Source organism: Elephantulus edwardii, unplaced genomic scaffold (genome assembly GCF_000299155.1).
Source record: "Elephantulus edwardii isolate Elephantulus edwardi_28Jun2011 unplaced genomic scaffold, EleEdw1.0 scaffold00104, whole genome shotgun sequence".
NCBI lineage: Eukaryota > Metazoa > Chordata > Mammalia > Macroscelidea > Macroscelididae > Elephantulus > Elephantulus edwardii.
In genome coordinates this window covers 7065002-7086575 of record NW_006399854.1, presented here as the reverse complement: position 1 = coordinate 7086575, position 21574 = coordinate 7065002, and the positions used below count along the sequence as shown (strand labels likewise).

The 21574-nt window shown below is 37.5% G+C and overlaps 1 protein-coding gene and 1 pseudogene across 2 annotated transcripts in view; one reads left to right on the top strand and one right to left on the bottom strand.

The window, feature by feature from the left end:
• KCNH5 (potassium voltage-gated channel, subfamily H (eag-related), member 5) overlaps positions 1-21574 on the top strand; it is a 591159-nt gene that overhangs the window by 83868 nt on the left and 485717 nt on the right. The window lies entirely within an intron of this gene.
• LOC102843694 lies at positions 17840-18235 on the bottom strand (annotated as a pseudogene).

Here is a 21574-nt window from a genome sequence, read left to right as displayed (position 1 = left end):
TTGGTAGGGTGGAGGGACAGAGCAGAAGGGGAATGCCCTCTATGAGGTGGATTGATTCAATAACTGGGGTAATGGGGATGGGTGTGTCGGAGATGGTGTGATTGGCACAGGACAGAGCAGAGTTTAGGGCTATTGTACATAGGGTCGCTATGAATCGCAAGCGACTCGACGGCACATAACAACAACATACATCTGATCGCTAAAAAATGAATAAAGATGACAGAAGAAGAATTGATGCCTTTGAGTGGTGTTGCAGTAGAATATTGAATATCCCATGAAATATCAAAGGAAAAGCAAATATGTCTTGGAAACTGTGCAGCCAGTGTACTCCTTGAAGGCAAAGATGGTGAAGCTTTGTCTCTCATACTTTGAGCATGTTGCTAGGAGTCTGTTCCTGGGAAAGGGACATCATTCTTGGAAAGATGGAGGGTCAACAAAAGAGAGGAAAAAATCTCAATGTGGTTTCAGCAATGGGTTTACGTGTGTTAGAGATGATGTGGATGTCCCAGGATAGGACAAGGATCAGATCTGTTGTTCATTGGGTCACTATGAGTCATACTTGACTTGACAGTACTCAGTACTTAAGAACAACAACAGCCACAACACTCAAAAGAGTAGGTTTAGGAGGTGCTGTCCTAAATAACTCTGGAGATGAATGAAATATTTAAAAATAACTGAAGATAAAAGAATGTGTATATCTCACATTCTGTAGTTGGAGAGGTTTCCTCCCCTTTCGGATATGAATTAATAATTCTGAATTCATTGTACATTTACACTGTAATGGAGCAATTAAGTAAATGAATAGATGTTGCGGGGAGCCAAGATTCTCACTGATGGAGTTGGAAATTATAGCTAAATAAGGAGAAATAGTTAGAATTATCCATATGTCAATAGATTAGAATTGGAAACATCACAATGAATTCATATTTGGCTTAATGTAGATACAGATGGTTACATGTAGAAATATATTTGTTGGTGATGGATGATGACATAAAGTAGTTCTGACTCATAAAAACCCTCTGTACAATTGAATGAAGTACTGCCTGGTCCCACACCATCCTCTCAGCCATTGCTCTGTTTTAAGCCTGTTGTCACAGGCATTGTGTCAATCTACCATATTATGATTTTCCTTTTTCCTCTAACCCTCTACTTTGCCAATATAGATGTTTTACCCTAGTGACTGATCCGTCCTAATAACTTGTCCAAAGTACATGAGACAAAGTTTTGCCATCCTCACTTTAAAGGAATATTCTTGTTATGCTTCTTCCAAGAAAGATATATTCATTCTTTTGGCAGTCCATGGTGTGTTCAATATTCTTTACAAACTCTCTAATTCAAAGGCATCAATTCTTCAGTTTTACTGATAAATGGTCAAACTTTTGCACGCAGATGAGGTGATTGAAAATATCATGGCTTGGATCAGATGGACCTTAGTCTTCAAAGTAGTATCCTTACTTTTTAGCCTTTTAAAGAGGCTTTTTGAAGACTATTTGGCCTATGTAACATGCCATTTGATTTGTTGACTATTGCTTATGTGGGTGTTGGTTGTGGAGCCAAGTAAAGTTAAATTCTTGAAAGCATAATTGTTTTCTGATGGATCCTATATTTTGGTTAAGTTGTAAGGATTTGTATTTTTATTATGTTTAGATGTAAGCCTATATTCTTTGACGTTTTCAGTGATTTTGTCCTTTTGCCTTTAACAGAAATGTATACTGCACTGAAACAGATGAGGGAGAGAAACTGTTTAAAAGGAATAAATGATTAGGTGTTATTGCCATGACAAGATTACAGAAAAAAACATTCATATTAAAGTAGACTGTGGACTTTGGGGTGGGGAATTGTATAACAATGAAAGAATTTTTTTTTTCTTCAAAGTGAAAAACGAACTGGGAGGGGAAGGTGGGCAGGGAGGAAATTGTGCAACGAATGAATGCAGGAAAAAAATAAACAGGAAGAATATACTGTAAAAAGATATATGTTGCTTTAAAATTCATTAATAAAACATACTCAGGTAAATTTGGACATAAGAAAGCATACTGTTATGTACAATGGGGTTAATTTTGAAAATAAAATCACAATCTCATGTAAAAAAACAACAAAAAACCAAGCAAGATTTTGTGACCTGCATACTTAAAATTGTTAGTGAGTCATCTTTCAATCCCAAAAACCATATTTCTCTTCATATAGTCCAGTTTCTTGGGTTATTATGGAACAAGGAGAGTGAAAATATACTCTAAAATGTACCTTCTCTAATTTAAAACCATGTATCTTGATCTGTTCATACAGATGTCTTTTTGTGTATGTACAGGTTCTGCATCAGTCCAATGAAAGGTTTTAGAAATTCTGTCCTTTTTAATGTTATCTTTAATTTTCTAGAATCCACACAGTAAATTGCCTTTTCATAGGCAATGAAAAAACAAGATAACATCTTTCTGACCTTCTTTGCTCTTAGCTCAGACCCATTTGACATCAGAAAAAAAGCATATCAGCTACAAAGAAATTAAAATATAGCTTTAATTTTCTTTTAGTTGCCTATTGATATATTCCTGTGACCCTTTTTTAATTACCTTCAGCAGAATTTTTTGCATGTGTGATGATAATAATCTTGTTTTATAATTTCTTCATTCTGTTGGATTGCCTATTTTGGAATGGGTACAAGTAAGAATCTCTTCCACAAGTCTTTCAAATTTCTTGGCAGAGATTATTATGTACTTTTAGCACAGTATCTGTTTTTTGAAACATCATAATAGATATTCCATCAATTCCTGAAGTCCTATTTTTACCAGTGTCTTCAGTGCAGTTTCTTCATTTAATATCATTGGCTCTTGATTGTATACCACCTTCTGTAATGACGGAAATTTGACCAATCCTTTAATCTCTGTATTCCTTCCCCCTTCTGTTGATACTTCCTGGGTTGTTCAATATTTTACTCATACAATGCATCAATATTACAACTTGAGGTTTAAATTTTTCATTTGATTCCTTCAGCTTGAGAAATGTCAAACATAATCTTCCCTTTCTGGTTTCCTAACTCCAAGTCTTTTTGCATATTTCATTACAATATTTTGTTTAGTCTTCTTGAGCTGCCCTTTGAAATCTTCTGCTCATTTTTTCTACTTCTTCCATTTGTCTCTTCTGATATCCATTTTGGTGTTTCCTTTCTATATTTTTTATGACCTTTTGCTTTCTTCATGTATGATTTTGTTGGAATCCTGAAACATCTTTAAATTTATCATAACAATGATTTGTATGTTATGGTTGCTAAATATTTATAAAAATGCACAGATGTGGCTGAGTAACACACATGTCCTTTCTTTCTCATTCAATAGAGTGAGTCCAGATCAAACACACTTCTGGAGCAGTATACATAAATAGCCAGCTTTTGGTTTTCAATTATAGTCTCCAGTAAGTGAAACCACGGTTTCCTGATGAAGAATGCTAGGATTAGGAAAACAAAATATTAGCCCGCTCCATCTTTCAGTGCTAGGAGGTGCTAAAATACACACAGCTGGTACATAACACACATAAAGATAATATATTCAGAGGAACCATGAGTTAATGAAAAAGAGCTCCCAATGGCTAATTTTGGAGCATTTTGTGCAACAATATGAAAGAAATAATAGTATAACCCAGAGTCCAGGGAAATGTTTGAGAGCTAGAACTCGATGGAACTGCATTGTTTCCCAGTGCTCTGAATATTATGTCTTTAACAGGATACATTATTACTACTTTTACATCACACTGTATTATTGGAAAACATTATTGTTATGTACTGTCAAGTTGACAATGCCTCATAGCGACCCTATTAACATTATATCTGAACCCTGCCCTATCTTGAGCCAATCTCATTGTCTCTGATACACCTGCCTTTGTTACCTTAGTCAGTATGTCAGTCCATCTCATCCAGGGTCTTCTTCCTTTGCACTGACCCCTTCACCCTTACAACCATGATGTTCTTCTTCAAGAACTGGTCCCTTTTGACAACATATCCAAAGTATATCACATGGGGTTTTGCAATACTTGTTTCCAAGGAGCAACCTGGTTTTACTCCTTCCAGGGCAGAGTTATTTGCTCTTTTGGCAATCTATAGTATGCTCAATGTTATTCTTCAGCATCTCAACCCAAAGATGTCAATTCTGCCATTCTTATCAATTATCCAGCTCTCTGATGCATAACAAATATTGTGAAGACCACGACCAGGATCATGTACACCTGAGTTTCTAGATTGCCATAGAGACGAAATTTTGCCTTCACAGGTTTTGGCTTCTGTAAATTTTACTATTTAAAATAGATGTTCATGAGTTGATTGTAATATAAATGAATGCTTAAATATGCAATTGGAGGGGAGTACACCAATATCATATGCAGAAATGCTTGAAATAACATGTAAATGCTCTGCCCTTAAAGAAATGATACACACCTGCCGATTCCTTAAGTATGGACTGTGCCTATTGATTCCATTAAGAGAACAAAATGGAAACAGGTATAAAAGACCAACTTTAGAATCAAAGAAACCTGAAAAATGTTGCATCAGCCAAATGATCAAAGTAAACAGTGTCAATGAGAGGTCAAATAGAAATGATGTCCTCCAGGCATATTGTGATAAGAATGGCATTTTCACTCTGTGATTTTCCTCCTCAAAACTTACAAATCTGTTTAGTCATGAGGGGAAACAATCCAAACTAAGAAGAATTTTGCAAAATATCTGACCAATACTATTCAAACCTATCATTAAAAACAAAAGTCTGAGAAATTGCTTAAGGAGATTGGACAACTAAATGGGTTATAGTATTCTGGATGAGATACTACACTAGCCAAAGTACAGTAGGTGAAAATTAAGGAGATCTGAATAAAATATGTTGTTGTGTTGTTATGTGCCCTCAAGTTGGAACTGACTCATAGCTGACTCTCTAGCAGGGTTTTTAGAAGCTGTAAATGACACAGGAGTAGAGTGCCCATCTTTCTCCCTCAGAGCCACTGGTGGATTCGTATCACCTGCCTTTGGGTTAACAGCACTGCTCCTTAGTGTCACACCATCAAAAGGGACTTTCTCAGTGGAAGTACAACCAATGTGCTCTGTATAAGAAAGGATGGTGGACCTTTGTCTCACATACTGTGGGAATGTTACCAGAAGACACCAATCCTCAAGTTGGGAAAAGTGGAACATCAGACAAAGAGAGGAAGACTTACAAAAAGATGAATAGAAACAGTGACTGCCACAGTGGCCATAAGCAATCAGAGATTGTGAGAATGGTGCAGAATTTGGCAAGGTTTTTAATTTCTTGTTTATAAGGTCACTAGGAGTCATAGTCAATTAATTTAGCAGTACCTAACAACAATAGTTTTGAATGTATGTTCAAAGATGGCATATCTCTGAAAGTTAGTCATGTAATCATTATCCCCCCCCCCTTTTAGTTGTGATTCTAGTGAAAGTTTATGAGATTGGTTTTCATTAACTCATTTATACACATTTTCCTCTCTGCATTTCCCCACATTACCTTGTAATGCTTTTCCTGTTCTAAATTGCTATCTTTATAATCATTAAATATATAGTAATATAAATGTGTTGTTGTTGAGTGATGTCAAGTTGAAACTGACTCATAGCTGACCCTACGATTAGCTCATAACTCCAGTGGGTCTTCAAAGGTGATAAACTACATGGGAGGAGGTTCCTCATCTTTGTCTCATAGAGTAGCTGGTAGATTTGAACTGCCTGCTTTTGGGTTGTTAGTGTAGCATTTTACCACTAGGCAACCAGAGCTTCCTAGTATATATATGTTGTTGTTATGTACAGTCTAGTTGGAACTGATTCTTAGCTGACTCTCCAGTGGGTTTTCAGAAGCAGTAAATTGTGTAAGAGGAGATTTTCCATCTTTGTCTAGAGGAGCAACTGGTGAACTTGAACTTCATGCCTCTGGGTTAGCACTGCAACTCCTTAGGTCACGAAAGCTTACACACACACACACACACACACACACACACACACACTTGTTTATTGCCATCAATTTGAAAGTGACTCACTGTTTTCAGAAGCAGTAAATCTCACAGGAGAAGATTGCCCATTTTTCTTCTGCAGAGTAGGTGGTGGATTCAAACCACTTGCCTTAAGGTTGACAGCACAGCTCCTTACCACCAGGCCACCAGAGCTCCCTTATTTATATGTAGAACCGTGAAAACTCTCAAGAAAATGGATATGGAAACTGATACACAAGCAAATGACAAATCAGAAAGAAATTTGCTTTAGTAACAAAGTAATAGGAGAAAGACTGAGACAATTATTAAAGGGACAACACACACACATATATGTGTGTGTATATATGTATGTGTATATATGTATGTATATATATATATAATATGTCGATAGTTATAGAGGGGCTTCAGACCTTTTGTTTATAGATTCGCTGAGTTGTGCTCGACTTGAAGGTAATCAACAAAAACAACCACCACACCCCCTGCATGCTTTAAAATATGACCAGCATCAACCAACAGAGATCCTTCAGAAACAGGTTTTTCCAATAAAGTAGCCAAGGTATCTATGTATTATACTGTTTGGAAAGATTCTCTAAGATAGAGTACTATTTTTCTATCTCTTCTAGTTTACTGTAAGATACATATTTCTGTGATCAAGTTGTTACATGCTTTCAGATTGGCTCGGATTTATCGTGGCTCTACGAACAACAGCTAGAAAACTTGCCCTGTCCTGTGCTGTCCTGATAGCCTCCGCCATGCTCCAGCTTGCTGTGTGTCACTTTGTCTGTCTATCTCATTGAGGGTCTTACTTTCTTTGCTGACCCTCTGCTTTTCCGCTAATGATGTCTTTGGAACTGATCCAAGATACTGTAAATTACAGAATGTCAGACAAGAGAGTAGGGGAAAAATATAATATGGTGTTCATTTTTATTTCAAAGTGAAATTTCCCGGAATAAAATGCTAAAGGAAAAGTGAGAAAGGAGAAGAAAGATATAGTGAATAAAAAGGAAAAAAATCAGTTGCCTATTCATGCTGTATATTTTAATTTTCCATTTTTTATATCAATTGAATAACTTAGATTGTTTCGTAATATTACCTGTTGGTAATAGAACTCTGTAACTATAACAAAGCAGGAATATACTTGGCAAAAGTTTCCAGAAACTGAGAATCTAAAAGTAAGTCGTACATTTTATTCCTGCATCTACCTATAGATCTAAGGGGTGTGCTGTTTGGCACGAGATGAGGAGAGAGAAGGAAACCAAATCTGAGGCATATGATAAGTTATTACAGATCTAGAATATAAATATGGCTTGTTGTTGTTGATTTCCTTTGAGGTTGAACATGACTCATAGTTACCCTATGAACAAAAGACGTGAAGCCCCTCTACAACTACTGACATTTATAAAAGTTCATAGGGTTTCCAGAGGCATGTTATTTAGTAAGTGGATGACATTCCTGCTTCCAAACCTTTCATAGTGTGTTATTGTTGTTAGGTGCCATTAAGTCACCTGCGATGCATAGTGACCTTATGGACAGCAGCTCTGAACCCTTCCCTGTCCTGAGTGATTCTCACTACTAACTCTGACACACCAACTCCCATTGCCCCTGTTGCTGTATCAGTCCATCTCACCGTTTCTTATACTGTGCATCCACCTTCCAAACATGATGTCCTTCTCTAAGGACCAATCTTTCCTGGCCATGAACCCAGAGAGAGTAAGTGAAGTGGAGTTTCAAAATCCTAGCCTCCAAGGAGAGACTTGGTTTCACCCTCTCCAAGACAGACCAATTTGTTTTCTTGGAAGTCTATGGTATGCTCAAGACTTCTCTAGCATCACAACTCGAAGGCATCGATTCCTCTTCTGTCATCCTTAGTCATTGTCCAGCTCTCTGAAGCATAACAAGTGAATGAGAAGACCATGGCCTGGATTAGGCACACCTTTGTTATCTACACTGACATCATTGCTCTTCAGCATTCTCTAGAGGTCCATGACAGCAGATTTTTCCAATGTAATTAATCTTTTGATTTCCTGACTGCTAGTGTTAAGAGTGTTGATTGTGGATCTGAGCAAGCTGTAATTGCTAAAAACCTCACTCACTTTTCCATCTATTATGACGCTGCCAATTGACCCAATGGTGAGAATCTTTGTCTTCCTGATGTGAAACTTCAATCCATATTGAAGACTACAGTTCTTGACCTTTTGCAGCAAGTGCTTTAGGTCTTGTTCAGTTTCAGGAAAAAAGGTTGTGTCGTCTGCATATTGTAGGTTGTTAATGAATCTTCTTTCAGTCTTGATGTCACACTCCTCCTCATAAAGTCCTGCTTCCCAAATGATCTGTTCTGGATACAGATTGAAAAGGTACAGGGACGGGATATATCCCTGACACACTCCTTTCCTGATTTTGAACCATGCAGTGCTTCCTTGCTCTGTTCTGAGGGCTGCTTCTTGATCCAAGTATTGTTGTTAAGTACCATCAAGTCGTAGAGGACTCATAGCGACCCTATGAATGAAAGACCTGAGCACTTTTCATAGAGTTTCCAGAGGCAAGCCATTTTTTAAGTGGATGCCACTCCTACTTCCAAGCTTGTTTTAATCAGGAAGCTCCACCAAACACTGTTTGTTCACCATGGGTAACCATTATCACATTTGGCACATGAGTGTTAACAGTTTTTAGCATCACAGCAACCACGAATTACCTCTGTACAGCAATTCGCAGACCAGTGCTATACTACTAAGAGGAATGTTTGCCAAAAAGAATTTAAGCCAGGCCTGAGGGCTGCAGATTAAAATCATCCACCCTGGGCTTGATAGCATAATTTTCTGTCCACTGGGCCAACATTAGGTTTCATATAAGCACAATCAAGTGTTCTGAGGTCCCCATTTTCCTCAAGGTTAGGCACAATTTATTGTAATCCACGTAGTCAAATGCCTTTGCATAGTCAATGAAACACAGATAGACCTTCTTCTGGTACTCTCTGCTTTTTGCCAAGATCCATCTGACATTGGCAATAATGTCCCTAGTGCCACGACCTCTTCTAAACTCAGCCTCTATTTTTGGAATGCATAAAGAGTAAACAAATATCTCAGAATTAACTGGGTGGTGTCAAATTGACTCCCACTTCTATTGTTTTTATGTCAACCAGAACAAAACACTGCTTGGCTGTCAAAATCTCTATTGTGTCTAAGCCTATTTTTAAAACTACTGTGAGGTAGAGTCAGACAAAAAGAGGAAGACCCTCAAAGAGATGGCTTGACACAATGGCTGAAAAGGAGGTTCTGCAGGATAAATATTACAGCATTTTGGCATACTCAAAAGAGCAGAACTGTATAACTTTTATAAATTAGGAACATATTATAAGAAGAGAGTTGTTAAGTTGGAACTGATCCTCCAGCTGGCCCTTCAGTGGGTTTTCAGAGGCAGTAAATCACACTGGAAGAGATTGCCTATTCTTTTCCCATGGAGCTGCTGGTGGGTTTGGATTTGAAAGGTTGTGCTGCCTTTGGGATTGTGGCACGGCTTCCTATCACTAGGCCATATGAAACAAAAAATTAAAGTACAGAAGTATTCTGACAAAAGATTTGAACCATCAGGATAATCAAAGACTTTATAATCATTCATGCAATCAATAAATAAGAGAAGCCATGTTACTGACAAATAACTAGAATTTGGGCTGAGTACAGATTTGAATGTTAATGTATATCACGAAATTATGTGTGTGTGTGAAAGTCTGAGGGAAAAAGAAAATACTGTGACATGAGATCTTTAGCCCCCCACAGTCAGAAAGTCTCTTAAAGATATTTAGGTCACAAATCACATCAATCTTTCTTTTATTTTAAAAGAAAGCATCTCCTGAGCTAAGAGATAAAATAAATAGCACAAGAATAGAAAGGTCATGAAGTATCTCATGACTATTATTGAAGGACTAATGGTGAACATATCACATGCAAGTTAAATCTTGCTGAACAGGGTCCCAAAACAGCTAGAACAGTACATTGATGGAGAACTATCTGAACTCCAAGCTGAATTTAAATGAGATGTGGCACCAACGGTATAATGATGTCATATGGATAAGGGCTGAAAGCAGAGACTGCCTGAAAAATGTCCATTTGTGTTTTATTGACTATGCAAAAGCAATTGACAATGTGGATCATAGTAAATCGTGGCTAACAATGAGAAGAATGGAAATCCCAGAACACTTAATTGTGCTCATGTGAAACCTATGAGTTTCACATGACCAAGAGTTCATTGCCCAGCTCACAGATGATTGGAAAGACTGTCACTTGAATCAGGTGCCTTAGTCTTTAAACTGGCATCGTTGCACTTCAAGAATTTGGAAAAATTCCTAAAAGCAGACAAAATTGTCATAATAAAAACCAAAAACTTTTAAGCAATTAAATACCAAATTTAGCTCTATGCTTAAAGTCACATGTTAACGAATTTTAAAACAGCAATTTGTATAAGAAAATGAAAATAGCAAATAAGGAAGTAAGCATAGGCTCTTATGTCAGGAAGTGACAAAATCATTTAATCAAGAAGCTTTACCACATCTTACACCATACACAAAAATCAACTCAAGGTGAATCAGAGACCTTGGAATAATGCCCCAAACCATTAAGCTCATAAGATACAAACTGGGACCATGCTTAGAAGGCCTAGAGACTATCAAATACAGTCAGAAATGCACACTCTGAAGAGGATGAAATTGATGAGTGGGACCTTCTAAAGATTAAAATCTCTGTTCTCATGAAAAACTGTTTATAACAGGGTGAAAAGGAAATCTACTGACTGAGAAATAAACATTTGGTAAATAAATATCTCAGACAAGGGCCTCATAACGAAAGTTTATAGAGTCCTACAGGGCCTCCAGAAGAAAAAGACTGATAACACAATTACAAAATGGGCAAAATATATGGAAAGACTTTTCACAGAAGAGGACATTTGAATGGTCAACAGACACATGAAGAAATGCTCTAAGTCAACAGCAGTAAGAGAGATGCAAATCAAAACCACAATGAGATACCATGTTACCCCAGAAGCAGTGTAAATATTTAGCAGGGCAGGAGGTAATAAATGTCAGAGAGGATGTGGTGAGGTAGGAACTCTTATACATTGTTAGTGGGATTGTAACATAGTACAACCATTCTGGAAGACAGTTTGGACTTCTCTCAAAAAGCTGAACATTGACATTCTATATTACCCAGCTATTCCACTGCTTGGGATATACCCTGAGAAAAAGAGAACTGAGGCACAAACTGAGACTTGTACACCAATATTAATAGCAACGTTATTCACCATAGCCCAATTCCCAACCACAATGGAATGGATTGAGAAATTATAGTACATTCACACAATGGAATACAATGCAGCACACATCTAACATGGGAGGGACTGGAGCGCACTATACTGAGTGAACTAACTCAGTCTCATAAGGACAAATACTGTATAAGACCATTATTATACAATGAGTATGAGGATCTAAGGAGGGGAAGTGGTGACTTAATCATAGGTTATAAAATTTGATGGGTGAGGGATAGGGGAAAGATCCAATGTGAAAAATAATGTATATGAACTTTATGAACTTGGTATATATACCAGCAAAAATTAAAAAAAAATAAAATAAAAAGAAGCATTACATGTGACCAAAATGTCATTGCGAATTGTTAGCTTCTGACTCGTGATGACCTTATGTGCATAGAGTAGAATTGTTCCAAAGGGTTCTCAAGGCAGTATCTTTTAAAATCCTTTTTTATTGTGATTTGAGTGAAAAATTACAAAGCATGTTGGTTTTTCAGTCAATCAGTAATACTCATTATATTTTATAACATTCATTGCAATACCTACGATGTAGTCAGTCTTCCCACTTCTTCCTTCCTTTCCATGATCCTTCTTTCTGACACATCCCTGCATACAAGGGCAAATGTTACTCTTTTTAGCCTTGCATGGATGGGTTTTCCACGCAGTGAATACCAACCTGGTGTTATTGTTTACTCTACAGACTTGTATGTTTGCCTGAAAAGTGAGCCATGGGGGTAAGTGTTGTTTCAGGTTTTGAAGGTGACTAAGGGAAGCCTCAATGGCTCTCCAGGAAAGGGTGGGGGAATCTGCTGTCAGGGACTTCCAAAAGTGATAAAGAGAAAAGGTGTCAGTTTAAAGACTAAGGCAAGCTATAGTACTTTGATTACTTGCTATGAATTAGAAAGTTGGAACATGACCAAGGATGATGGAAGAAGGATCAATGCCTTCAAATTGTGTTGTTGGATATCCCATGAACTACCAAAAGAGCAAATAAGTATGTCTTGGAAAAAGTGTGAACACGACATCCTTGGAAGCTAAAATGTAGATGTTTCATCTCACATACTTTGGGTATGTTGTTATGAGAGGCCAGTTCTTAGAGAAGGACATCATGCTTGTGAAGGTAAAGGGATCAATGCAGGAGATGAAGAGTTTCAACAAGATGGATTGACATGGTGACTGTAACAATTGACTTAAGTGTAGAGGAGGTGGTCAGGATGGTACAGTATGGGGCCAGGTTTAGATCTCATGTTAACAGGGTTGCTTTGAACTGCAGCCAACTCAGAGACACATAACAACAACAAAGGGAACTCTGGTGGCTACTGGGAAGGATGTGCACTGTCACCAGTGGCTCTGAGGTGAAAGATAAGCAGCTGTGAGATTTTGTTTCAGAAAACCCTCTAGAGGGTCAGCCGTGAGTCTGTTCTGACTTGAAGACAAAAATACCAATGAAGCTATATACCTAGTGAATGAGGGGTTGTGCTGTCAACCAAAAGGCACAAAGTTCAAATCCACCCACTGATCTGAGGGTAAAGATAGGCAATTTCTCCCTGTGAAATTTACAGCCTCTAGATGATCAACCATGAGTTGATTCTGACTTGATGGCACCTAACAACAAGAAAGCTCTGGTGGCATAAGGAGTATGGAGTAGGACAGCTTCCCCCAAAGACAGGCAGTTCTAATCCACCAGCTGGTCTGGCGGAGGAAGATGAAAAATCTCTATGCAATTTTCAGCCTCTGAGAACCTGCTGGAGGTTCAGCTATGAGTTGGTTCTGACTCGATGGCACATACCAACAAGAGGAAGAATCATAGTCTTGGGAATACCCCCAGTCTCTATTGGATAAGTCAGGTTGTCCAATTTTATATTTTTGAGTTTTATTGCACACTTTCTGCCCACTCTATTCAGGACTCTCTGCTGTATTCCTCTTAGAATGGTAACGTAGATATCACCACCTAGTTTTTCTTGAGTCTGAGTCATAGAGTTTGTGCTTCTCCTAGTTCATTTGTTGTTTTGAGTATTTTTTTTAAATATATCTTTGCTTTCTTCTCTATCCTTTGTGCTATATATAGAGAGACTAATGGTTCACTTTAGATGGGTCCTCAGGAACTTTTAAGACCTCACTCACTATCACCAGTGAAATATATAGAACATTGTCTTTGTGGACTGTGTTATCTCAGTCGACCTCAATGTCCATGAGTGCTGTGGTCTCAGGATCCCAGAAAGAACAAGTCATTCCCTCAGTGTAACTGGTTATGATTACAAAGTGTACAAAGCATAACACTCTGTTGAATCTTCAAAGTCAATATTTGCAGAATGTACTAATGAGTGCACACTCTTGGCATCAGTAGCCAGGAAATTAGGACGTATTACCATGGGAAAGTCTGCTGTTAGGGACCTCTTCAAAGTACTGAAGAGCAATGATGTCTCTCTGGAGACTAAGGTACGTCTGATACAGGCCATGGTCTTTGCAATCACTTGTTATGCATCAGAGAGTTGGATAATGACCAAGGAGGATAAAAGGAGAACTGATGCCTTTGAGCTGTGGTGCTGGAGAAGAGTATTGAGGGTACCATGGACTGCTAGGAAAACAAACAGATTCATCCTGGAAAGGGTAAAATTGGGGGTGGCTCTTTGGAGGCAAGAATTCTGAGGCGTTGTCTGACATACTTTGGACATGTTGTAAGGAGGGACCGGTCCTTAGAGAGGGACATCATGCTTGGTAGGGTGGAGAGACAGCGCAGGAGGGGAAGGCCATCTATGAGGTAGATTGATTCAGTGACTGGGATAATCAGAATGTGAATGTCAGAGACAGTGTGACTGGCACAGGACAGAGCAGAGTTTAGGCCTGTTGTACATAGGGTCGCTATGAGTCTCAAGTGACTTGACGGCACATAAGAACAGCAACAACAACTAATGAATGTAGAAATAGCATCTACTAAATCTATATGTAGTCATGTTATAGTCCTTGTCCCATATCCATATTTGTTCATCTTGCCTGTGGCAGTAACATATTGGACTGAGATTGCCAAGCTTGCCTTCTGACGCTCCTCTGGGTGGGTTCAAACTTCTAATTTTAGGCTAGAAGTACTTAATTACTATACTACCGAAGCTATGATTCTTAGAAAATTCTAGATGTGTAAAAATATTGCAAACACAGAACAAATATCTTAAAAAAGTAAGGGGAAACGGACAAAATACAATACAACTGAGACATTTAAATATGTCAAAGAATGAAAAATTAATCAAGGAAATTGACATTTGCCTATAATTTAATGAAGTTAGCGAAGCTGTGTACATAAAATCCTGTGCTTCAAAATTTTCCAGGACTGGTATTTTAAAAACTTGGAAATGAGTTGCTGATACTTAGATCTTAGGACCATAGTCATGTAGGACATCAAATCCAATTGACATAACATAGTTCATAGTGGTCAATGTCCAACTTTGGTGAGGAGCAAATGGGGTCTTAAAAACTTGCAAGGAGCCATCTAAGGTGCAGTTATCACTACCTGTGACAGAAAAGAAGAAAAGCAAAGATGCATAAACAATTAGTCAAGAGACTAATGTTGTTGTATGTTATGTGCTGAGTCAACTGTGACTCATAAACAACAGATCTGAGCCTTGCCCTGTCCTGTGCTATCCTTAACTATCTCCAATATACTCAAGCCCATTGTAAAAGTCTCCATGTAAATCTGTCTTTTTAAAAGTTTTAAAAAAAATTTTTATACTAGTTTATTTATAAAATTTGAATACATTGTTTTCAGGAACAGATTCTTTCAACTTCTATCACCCCCCCCAAATTGTACAACCCCATGATTAATGCCCACCCCTCCTGCATATCCTCATCCCTCTGCTTCCAGCCTCTCCCTCCCCTCTTGGATCTTTATACTCATTCTACAATAATGGTTTTATACAATATGTAGCCTTTAGGACTGAGTTAATTCACTCAGCATAATGCTCTCCATTCTCTCCCAAATTAGGTAATAATTTACAAAATTATTACTCCTGTGTGCTGCATAGTATTCTACTGTATGAATGTACCATAATTTCTCCATTCATTTGAGCTATTTCCTTGTTCTTGAGATGGTTAATAATGCTGCTATGAACATTGATGTACAAATCTCCATTTGTGCCTCAGTTCTCATTTTCTCAGGGTATATTCCAAGTAGTGGAATAGCTGGGTCATATACACAGAAGTAGTAACCAAAACAGTGTGGTACTGGTATAATGACAGGCACACTGATTAATGGAACAGAATTGAGAACCCAGAAAAAGACCCAGCTATCTATGGTCAACTGATATTTGACAAGGAAATCAAAGCTATCAGATGGGGAAATGATAACCTTTTCAACAAATGGTGCTGGCAATACTGGCGTTCCACCTGCAGGAAGCTGAAACAGGATATACATCTCACACCATACACAAAAATCAACTCAAAGTGGATCAGAGACCCGGGAGTAAAGCCCAAAACCATAATGTTCATAAGAGAGAAACTGGGATCAAGCTTAGAAGTCCATGGTATAAAGAGACTGCCAAATACAACCAGAAATGCACAATCTGAAGAGGATAAAATTGATTAATTGGACCTTTAAAGATTAAATCCATATGTGCATCAATACCTTTTCCAACAAGGTGAAAATAAAACCTACAGACTGGGAACAAACATTTGGTAATACCATCTCAGATAAGAGTCTTGTAACAAAAGTTTACAGAATACTCCTGGGCCTCCACAAGAAAAAGACTGATAACTCAATTATAAAATGGGTAGAAGACATGGAAAGAATTTTCACAGAGGAAGGTATTCGAATGACAGACAGACACATGAAGTAAAGCTCCAAAATCACTGACAATAAGAGAGATGCAAATCAAAACCACAATGAGATATCACATCACTCCAGTAACAGTGGTAAAGTGTAACAGGACAGTAAGTAATAAGAGTTGGAGAGAATGTGGTGAGAAAGTAACTGTTATGCATTTTTAGTATGATTGTAAAATGTTAAATCCATCTTGTTAGATCTTCCTTTCCTACAGTACCCTCCACCTTTCCAAGCATAATGTCCTTCTCCAAGGACTGGTTACTTCTAATAACATGCCCAAAGTATGTGAGACAGAGTTTCCCTATCCTTGACTCCAAGGACCACCCTGTATTCCCTTTCTTTAAGACAGATCTGTTTGTTTTCTTAGTGGTTCATGAAAAATTCAGTATTATTCCCCAACATCACAACTTAAAGGCATTGATTTTTCTACTGTCTTCCTTAGTCACTGTTAAACTTTCAGATACATAGCCATCAATTGAGAAAATCATGGCTTGGATCAAGAGCACCTCAGTCTTTTTAAACTGCTATCATTACTCTTTAGTACTCTAGGGAGGTGCCTGAGAACAGATTTTCTTAATTTGTATTTTGATTTTTTTTAACTGTTGATACCAAGACTGTTGATAGTGGTACCAAGAAAGATAAGAAACATATTTCTTTGAACACTCAAGATCAAAAGAGAAGCATTTGCCCACAAAGTTCAGATATTAAGAAGGGCTAGGAAGGAATGAGGGAGCGCTAGTGGCCTAGTCATAAGAAACTGCCCTGCAATCCCAAAAGCACAAGATTCGAATCCACCAGCTGCACCATGGGAGAAAGCTGGGCAATATCCTTCCTTGTAATTAACTGCCTCTGCAAAGCCACCAGAGGGTCAGCCATAGGTTGGTTCTGACTCAACAGTACACAGCAACAACAACAACAGGAAGGGAAGAGGAAGGAAATGTTAAGAAACAAAATTTTTCCAATCTGTTGAATGGAAAATTGATCTTTCTCTGTAAACTTTTACTCAAATCACAATTATTTTAAAAAGGAAATAAATTATTTTACAACTCAAGAAATAAAGAAAGTAATATGAGGTAAAGAAGTTAAGGATGATACCAGAAGAATATAACACACCTATGAAGATATATTTAGTTCAGTAGCCTGTTCTTTGACAAGATTGGTAAAATAGGCAGACTTTAAGAAAACTATGTAATAAAAGAGAGAAAAGAATAAAGTCTTTTTAAATAATTTTTTAATACACCTCAATATATATGAGGTACTTTAGCTGTAAAATGTGCATTTCTATTAATCTTAGCTTGTTGAACAGTTTCCATCAAACTTGACTTGAGCATATCTGGTGGCCTAGTGGCAAGAAGTTGCACTGCAATGGAATACATGCATTTCAAGGGCACAAGCTGCTTTGTGGGAGAAAGATGGGCAATTTCCTCCCATTCAATTAACTACCAATTAATTAAAGAGCGTCAGCCAAGGGCCAGTTTCAGCTCAACACTACACAACACCACCACCAATATAATAATCATAGCTGTCAACATTTCAGGGCCTCTTAAGTGCTACATCTTTTTTATTGTCTTCTATGGGTTGTCAACTTTCATCTGAAAAATTATAACCAAAAAAATCCAAAATCTTGGATGGGCAACTCATCCTTTGCTGTAGTTTAGTCAGTGAAAGCTGTTGAAGGATCTGTTATGAAATCTGCATTTTATTACTCTTTATTCCCTCAAATAATAATAGAAAAACAATATGCCAACTTCTTTATTGGTTTCATTTCTTGCATTTGAAATACTCTTCAATGACATCTTTGGCCTGGGATTCTTAGCCATCGTCCTTAACAACTACACAACGGTAGCCAACCACTTTGCAGGGCTTTCGTTCTCAGTCAGTTTTGCAGAGGGCTGTCCACTCCCCTAGTTTCTTGTTGTCATCAACCTTTATCAGGCTGATGTGTTTAGCACAAAGGGCCTCAACTAACTTGACATACATAGGCTCATTACAGTTGGATGCAAGCACACAAAGATGAGCTTGGTGCTTGTCTAAGGCTTTGGCAGCTTCACGAATTCCACTTGCTAGGCCATTGTGGATGAAGGCAGTCTTTGGCACCTCTAGTAAAGCGGCATTAACTTCCCTTATACCTTCACCACCAATGCCTTCCTCTGCCATGGCAGTGTAGTGGAATCTTGAACACACTCACATCTCTGCCTCTGCACAACATGGAGGAAACTGCAAAAAAGAAAAAATATACAGTCTTTTAAGGATGGCATGAAGAGAATAAAATAATTGGAGGATCCTCTGAAACTTCAGGTAACTGGAATGCCATTGGTTTATTGTTCAAATGGCTTTTATAACCATCAACTTTAACTTCCACCACATGACTGGGTGGAAACCTGGCATAGGGAGTGTATAAATGAATCATTATAATACTTGTCATTTCCTCCTTCCTATCAAGTTTTACTAGAACAAATTAGCAGCAGAAAATGGGAATTTAACTAAGACAAAACAGAGAATCCAGTGCAAAGCCTTTGGGGCCAAAAATTCCTGTTCCAGTCAGACCAGGACTTATGTAAGAGCAGCAGCAACAGCAGCCGCTGCTGCCTTAGAGAGAACCAGTGACTGATAGGAGACAAAGCTGTCTTGGCAAGGCCGTCCCTTGGAGCCAGAGCCGGGAACCTTCAACCAAGCTGGAAGACTGAGGAGACTCTATATGTGGCAGGACTGAGACAGCTTTGTAACACTGACCTAAGTTGTAAGACTGAAGGTCAAAGGGCTTGCAAGCTCACTTGAGAAGCTGTGTTGACTGGGAAATTGTATCTTGTTGCCACCTGAATTGTAACTGCTGACTCTCTAGTGAACCCTTGAAACTGTGAGCATGGTTCTATGAAATCTGTGTGGCTATGACAGTAAATTTCAGGCCCAGTAGAAGAACAGGACAATTGGCTTTAAAATGGATAGAAGTAGTTGCAGGAACATGAAGGCCATGCTTATTCTTAGGGGAACTGGTTTGGTATTGTGTATGATGTTGCTGTTTGGAGGCTTTGAATTTTTGTAAAGTTAATAAACATCAGATATGGCATTGCCCTGTCACCTACACTCCTTAAAATAAGTAACAAGTCAGAAAAAACCTCAAAAACAAAAATGAAGATTTGGATAATTTTTTTGTGAAATATGGAATTGAACTAAAAATTTCTGTTGAATTACTTAAACTAAGAACAAGTTTATATGGATTTATAAGTCTGGACAAAATAGTTCTTTAAATTATTTGAGCTCAGGTGGGAGCTGCATTTTTAACCAACTAATTGCTATGCTATTGAAATTGTTTACAAATATAAAACAAGATGAAAAGTTTCTTAGTTATTCTAGCCTAGCATATTTATAAAAAAATGACAATACAACAGAATAATAGCAATTAACATTTTAACCAAACACTTTGAATATATTCATTCTCTTTATACTTAACTTGGGATTTAGATTTTTTAAAAAATCTTACAAAATCAAATAATTAAAACAAGAATAATAAAATCTGTCTATAATATCCACCAAGTTTTTCTTTTTAATAAAATCTGATATTTCAAACTTAAGAAATTTTTAGACTATCTGAAAAGTGTTTCTGCACTAGGTTTAATGGTCAACTCTTGCTTGTTAAATAATTTTTTAAAAAACTTTTTAATAAAATTTTTATTTCATACTGATTTACTTACAAAATTTGTATACTTTTCTATTGAGTAATTTTCTTTTCACCCACCTCCCATGGGTGATTTTTTAACAAGGTACTCACAATTTTACTCTTCTCTGAACCTTGAAAATTATGTAATACTATATAAAGCATGACTGAGGAAAAGAAAAACTTTTCTCGCAGAAACCCTAGCAGTTGTCTCCACATTTTCTCTGATTCCAGCCTGATGCATGAAAACCCAACCTCTGTGACATGATGGTGTACCACTCAGTCAGGGAAAGTTCAAACCATGTGGGGAGAAGAAAGAGGAGGGGATTTCTAATGGAAATTCATGGTGCTGTTCCCACAAAGATGGGCATTATATGAGTGATAATGTCTTTCATTTATATGATTTGATGACAATTGAAGAAGGAAAAGTGCTAGTGTCAATAGCCATCAGATCACTTCCAACTCAGAGCTGACGTGTCAGAGTAAAACTATATGCCATAATGGTTTCATGGGCTGATTTAAGAAGTAGATCAGCAGACCTTTTGTTCTGCGGTGCTTGAGGGTAGACTCAAGCCTCTATCTAACCTTTCAGTTATACTTCTTTGTTTGCAGTTTTGACTTAGTAGATGTTAAAATATTGTTATGATGTTTGTACCCTCTATGAAAATGAAAGCTATCAACATTTTACAGTGAAGTTGGGGGAAGGTGAAAAAATTGAAGTGTTAATTTTTATTTTTCATATTTATGATTTTTCATCTATATGACCTTACCTCTTTCTTTCTGTATCCCTAAATCAGAATCACAGGCACCTTGTGAATCACAGGGCCTCTTAAATGCAGAGCTCATTCCAACCTATGATCACAAGTCAGTAGACTTCAGACAACTCAGACCAGTTGGCTTTCGAATTATGGGTTTGATAGATATGTAAATGAATAATTTATAGGTAATATTAGATCCCATTGTGAAAACTGCTGGAATAAAATCTCTCTTTCCTTTGCTAGAGTTTGTAGAGGAAGAGGTAATTTTAAATAGACTTACCTTATGAGACTTCTCTACACCTCCGAATACATAATAGATTACAGAAAAAGCCTTGCACAATGTAACTATCAATGGTGTATATGAGCTATTTTCTATTATTCATGGGAACTGTAAATTTAGCATGAATAATTCAGTATAAATAAAATATTTATGCCATTAAGTAATCATTCTACTATACCCATGAATCCAGCAGTATAGGGAAGTGTTCCTTCAACTGCAGGATCATAATATGTATGTTTAATTTTTGAGGTGAAGAGGATCATGGTGCTGTTGAGAAATAGTAGATGAGATTGGGAGATAACAGAGTATCAAAATAATTTGAATCTATAACTTTGAACCTGGAGAGAACAGATTTGCTTTATATTCAGCCTTTGCTGCTGTTGCTGTCAGATGCCATTGAGTATGGCTCATAGAGATGCCTTGAATAGCAGATTTGAACCCTATTTATCTTGTGCCAGGCCCATTGCTGCAGTCATTGTGTCAGTCCAGCTGTTTGAGGGTCTTCCACTCTTTTGCTGTCAGCATTTAGTACTAGAATTATTTAATATGTGACTATTTGCTACTTTTTTACAAGAAATATTCAATTTTATATTGTTTTGCACACAAAATTCATATGCATTTTGTTTCATTCATATACGTTATGTTTCACACATTCTCATTGTTGTTGTTGTTAAGTGCCGTCGACTCATAGTGGCCCTATGAAGGAGAATCCTCAACACCTGGGTGTCTTTCATCCTCTCTCCAGGTTCATAGGGTTTCCGGAGGCAAGTTATTATGGAAGTGGATGCCACTCCTCCTTCCAA